The sequence below is a fragment of the Hibiscus syriacus genome, unplaced genomic scaffold, assembly GCF_006381635.1.
Source record: "Hibiscus syriacus cultivar Baekdansim isolate YM2019G1 unplaced genomic scaffold, ASM638163v2 tig00111330_pilon, whole genome shotgun sequence".
Taxonomy (NCBI): Eukaryota; Viridiplantae; Streptophyta; class Magnoliopsida; order Malvales; family Malvaceae; genus Hibiscus; species Hibiscus syriacus.
The window spans coordinates 6924603-6930435 of record NW_024063059.1 but is presented as its reverse complement, the minus strand read 5'-3'; the positions used below and the strand labels follow the sequence as shown (position 1 = coordinate 6930435).

The 5833-nt window shown below is 33.8% G+C and overlaps 1 pseudogene; it reads left to right on the top strand.

The window, feature by feature from the left end:
* The first annotated feature begins 1394 nt into the window (after window positions 1-1394).
* Window positions 1395-5128, top strand: LOC120158590 (annotated as a pseudogene).
* The last annotated feature ends 705 nt before the right edge of the window (window positions 5129-5833 follow it).

Below are 5833 nucleotides of genomic sequence, written 5' to 3'. Positions count from 1 at the left end.
TATTTATGTTGGATTGGAAACATGAACCTTTACTGCATGTTTAAAATCAATTTTTATACTAAAATAAACTACTAAAGCTATAGAAAACAACATATAAGTCAACATCCAAAAATACAAAATTGGGGATAATGCAATGATAAACAAATAAATTAAGTAAATAAAAGATAAAAGAAAAAAAAACATATCCTAAAATTGCAATAATGTCCTAAATTAGGGTACGCTTCTAATAACAGTAAGAATTTTCTTTTTCTTAATTGATCAATACTATTAATATTGCGATATCTATAAAGTTGTGAATTCAAGTGTACTTAAAAGATAATTATTTTTAATTTAAAAATTATAGTTATGAATAATTTATGTGTTATAATTTGTATAGGAAATAATGGCCTTTTTTATCTTTAAAGAATTATGATTATCCTTTGCAATGAGTGAGAGATAAATTTAATATTTAAAATAATCATTGGATAAAAAATTATAAAGTTTTGGTAGTTTTCAAATTTTGATTTAAATAGGTAATTTATTTATATTTTAAAAATTTCAATATCATTACTTATCAATTCTTTTGAATCTCAAATTAAAACAAAAAAAAATATCAACTATATAGTAATTTGACAAGTTTTTTTAGTTTAAACAATCATTAATAAGGGTTAGTTCTATTTTAGTTTAATATAAATTTTAAGTCATCGTAACATTGTATATAAAATATACATTTAAATTATTGTTAGGATTGTGAGTCCAAAAGTCTAAAAACAAGAACAATTCTTGTCCTCTGTTTCTGGGGGAAAAAAGGACTGTAAAAATTAGTAAAGAGAAATTGGAAAACAGGAAAGAAGTTGAATTTTATAACAATTGAAAGAAGACGTGTCATAAAACTATGTGAAAACCCAATAAATACATGCAAGTAGGAGTGTATTGGTTCGGTTTTTGACTAAAAGTTGAACCGAATCGATATAAACGGTTTTTTAAAATTTAAACCGAAATCGAATGGTTAAAAAACCGAATTATGTGAAACTGATTTTTTGGTTCGGTTCGGTTTGATAATGCGATTTTTTCGGTTCGATTTATCGGTTTTTCAATGAAAAATTCACTTTAAACTATAAATTTAAAAAAATATTTGTCTATTCGGTTAAATATAGAACAAATGGGTTCCATATGAAAAACTCGAACCGAACCGAATCAATAGAATTAAGACTTTAAACAAACCCGAAAACCCAACCGTATAAGATCAAACCGAATCGAACCGTTTTACTCAGTTCATATCGATTTTTCGATTTTCTCGATTTCGTTGCTCAACCCTACATGCAAGCCAAAAACAAAAATCAATTCCCAGAGGTAACTTCCAACCCAAGAAAATGCCTGCTAATTTTTCCATTCTTCCATCTGCTCCAACGAAAATGCTTTGGTTATGGCTGTTTCTTTCATTCTTAAACGTGGCTTTGGCTCACGTTAATGGAGGAGATCAACCCTTGGCTAAAATCAATGTCCTCAAAACCACCGCTGCCTTTCATGAATCCGCTTCTATTTCAGCTCAGCCTCTTCTTCTTGGTTTGAAGGTATTTCATGCTGATCTTTCTTATTGGTTTAAAGGTACAATCTTTTTAAAATCATATAAATGGACTTATATGAACATATATATGAATTAAAATCATAATGCTCTTGATGGTTTGACAGTTCCAATGAGTTTGGTTTGAGTTGATGGGGAGTATATTTTGATGTATTTTGTTTGATCACAGGGGGAGGGCACTCAATGGATAACTGTGAATTTCGTGAATCCGAAACCGACTTTCGATGACTGGGTTGGAGTCTTTTCTCCTGCTAAGTTTGAGTAATGTTCACCCATCTCAAAATTTCATTTGCAACTCACTAAATTTGATGTGCTTGTTTTGAGTTATGACTGAGGTTTTTTTTAATGAAAACTCAATTCATTGGCGAATTATTAATTACAGTTTTTAATAGGATCATATTCGTCTTTATTTCACCCTTTGATAGCTTCGTTTGGGAATTTTTCTTTGTTTGAGAACTTAAAGATATTTTGTGATGTTTATGGCAGCCCTTCGACCTGTCCACCTGTGAATGACAAGAAAGAACAGCTTCCCTATATCTGTTCAACTCCCATAATGGTGAATGTGGTCCAATTTGTGTATTGTTAATACAAAGGATTTAGTGTTTTACAATCATATGGCTTTAAAACTCATTGAACTTGCACATTTTTTTTTCTTTTGTGTGTGTTCCAGTACAATTATGCAAATGAGTCCGGCTCGGATTATACAAAGACAGGCCCTGTTCATTGAGATTCCAGCTTATAAATCAGCGAGCCAATTTCTCCTTTTCTTTTGTTTTCGGGCGGATTGTCGGATGTAAACTCATGTCTCTTGTCCCTCCATGCTCATCTTAGCGCCTCTTCATTATCTTAATTAGTTATCTTCTGAGGAAGGTTGTTTTCTTTTCTTCTGTTAAACTAATTTTGTGCTTTAATGTATTACAGCCAATCTTGGTGGCTATATCAACTCCGATATCTTTTGTAAATCCGAAAGCACCCTTGTATCCAAGCCTTGCTCTAGGTAATTCTTGGAATGAAGTAAGTTCTAACTAATGCCTCCTATATTATGATTCCTATATGAGCTTTTATTGTGTTTTTGGAGCTATTTCTGCAAGTGTATAATCCATGATAAGCTAATGAAATTCTGTACAGCAGTGAAAGTCAACCCTCTTCAATTCACTAATATGATATCTATGGTTTGTTTGAAGATCATAATCTTGTTTAAGACAGCAACTCAAAGGTTCCTGGATGATGTTATATCTCTGCCTACTTGAATGTACTCGATTTATCGAGCATAATGTGGTTTTGAATTAATTTGCATTAAAACATAGTTGTCATTTTGGTTTGCTGTGGTTGTTCCTTTTATTAGTATTCAAGCAATAGTTGATTTGTTGTGCAGATGACAGTAACCTGGACAAGTGGCTATGACATAGATGAAGCAACCCCATTCGTTGTGGGGGGTAGAAAGGGAGGCCTGCAAGTTAAAACTCCTGCTGGAACTTTGACCTTTAAACGAAACAGCATATGTGGTACGAAAATGTTTAAGCACTTGTATGGTGGTGTCTCCAATTTGATTATCTCACTTGTGACGTGGATTTTATGTCCTTGACTCGATCATAAACAAACCGAGTACAATACATGTGATATAATTTCACTTTATACAATGTTTAATGGAATTGATGATTGATCTGCAGGTTCCCCTGCAAGGACGGTTGGCTGGCGTGATCCAGGTTTCACGCATACAAGTTTCTTGAAAGATTTGTGGCCTAACGTTGTGTAAGGATAGTAAATACTCGTTTTCCTATCGAGCTGGGTTACAAACTGAAAGTTTAGACAATCTTACTTATGAGGTTGCATGTTATTGCATTTCAGATACACATACAGGATGGGCCATAGCTTATCTAATGGTTCAGTCATATGGAGCAAAACGTATTCGTTTACATCATCGCTATCTCCTGGACAAAACTCATTACAGAGGGTCATTATGTTCGGCGATATGGGCAAGGTAATATTGAAGAACCAATAATGAAGGGTTTGATAGCAGGCTGTAGCATTTTTCGAAAGGGGAAATTTGATTTTATGTGCATTATATGACAAGATTTTGTAACATCTTACAGGCGGAGCGTGATGGTTCAAACGAGTACAGTGATTATCAGCCTGGTGCACTCAATACCACGGACCAACTCATTAGAGACTTGGACAACATTGACATAGTTTTCCACATCGGAGACTTGAGTTATTCAAATGGATACGGTTCACAGTGGGACCAATTTACAGCACAGGTGGAGCCTATAGCATCAACTGTTCCTTACATGATTGCAAGGTCCTCTATACCTTGCTTTGCTTTAGCAGTTTAGAATGTGATTTTTGGGAATATGAGACTGAACTTTTAGATCCTATTTGAAACATAATCTGTCGTTTATGTTGAAGTGGTAATCAGGGTTTCAAATCGCGGTCGTGTTTTTAGTCATTTCGAGTTTACAGTGATTGTGGCCATCGCGGGCGCTATTGCGGGTGTAGCGGGTAACTCGGACGGCGGCGAAATTGATATTTTGAGGGCGCTATCACGTTTTCGGACCGTGATTTGAAACTCTGGTGGTAATCATGAACGTGATTAGCCGAACTCAGGGTCGTTCTACAATACTCCAGATTCGGGGCGGTGAATGTGGTGTGCCAGCAGAAACGATGTTTTATTATCCTGCTGAGAACAAGGCAAAGTTTTGGTATGTTTAGTAAAACCATGTTTTTTTACAGTAATCTGTAATTTAGATTATATTGCAGTACCACTAACATATTGTAGCCCAACAGCTTGCACGGTATCTGGCACCGATTTGGTGATTATCCTTGGATCTTGCACGATCATGTATTGGCTGATGCTATATTCTGAAAATGCAGGTACTCAAAAGACTATGGGCTATTTCACTTCTGCATAGCTGACAGTGAACATGACTGGAGAGAAGGATCGGAACAGTATAAGTTTATCGAGCAATGCCTTGCATCGGCAGATAGGCATAGGCAGCCTTGGTTGATATTTGCCGCTCACCGTGTCCTCGGATATTCTTCTAACTCCGGGTACGGAGAGGAGGGTTCATACGAAGAGCCTATGGGCAGGGAGAGTCTGCAGAAACTTTGGCAGAAGTACAAGGTCGACATCGCCTTCTACGGCCATGTCCATAACTATGAAAGATCATGTCCAATCTACCAGGTAAGGATTGATCCTGCATCACTAGTTGAGCTTGAGCATGGCTTGTGCATGCACACACACTCACATGGTTTGTGCAGAATCATTGTATGAGCAAAGAAAGAAACCATTACTCGGGAGTTGTGAACGGAACGATCCACGTCGTCGTAGGAGGTGGAGGGAGCCATCTTACAAAATTCAGCCAATTGATCCCATATTGGAATGTTTATAGAGATTATGACTGGGGATTTGTGAGGCTAACAGCATTTAACCAGTCATCCCTGCTGCTTGAGTACAAGAAGAGCCGTGATGGAAAAGCTTATGATTCCTTCACCATTTCAAGGGACTACATAGATGTCTTGGCTTTTATTCATGATAACTGTGAACCTACAACTTTGACAACTTGAACAAAATTATCCTTTCATCTTTTATCAGTAGGATTTTGGAGGTTTTTATATTAGGTTAAATAGCTGTTACTGGTTTAACGCATGCTTGTTTAATTTGAAGTGCAATGTTCGCTTATACTGAAAAATACATTATTTAGTGTTATCATTTTTTGGCATAAGTTCTACATATTATAAAAATAATATTTATTCAATTTTTTTTTAAATTATTGCACTATGTAATATAGTTGTTTGAACTTAAAATCTTTAAGAAGAATATTGTATCCTTTTATTATTAAAATTACCGAATTAGTTCGAATTGGATATTCTAATACAAGATAGAAAACCTAAACTAATTAAATTAAATGAGCGAACCAACGCTCAACAAATTTTTGATTCATAAGTAATGTTGAACAGATATTTTAGAATAATGTGTTTTAAAGGTATTTTTCAATCTAAAAATTTATTAATCTCACGTCGGAAAGATTTTTAAATAAAAAATACATTTTTAGTATTTATTTATTATATATGATGAATTTATTTTATAATTTATATATTTTTACGATATGTAATAATGTACTTAATAAATCATTTATAGTTGGTTGTTTTATTTATTTATTAGAATTTGTTTTAGAAAAGTATATATTATTTATAATATTAATTTAAATTGATATATTTCATATATTATAATATTAAAGGTTGTATATTATAATATTAAATAGTTTAAAT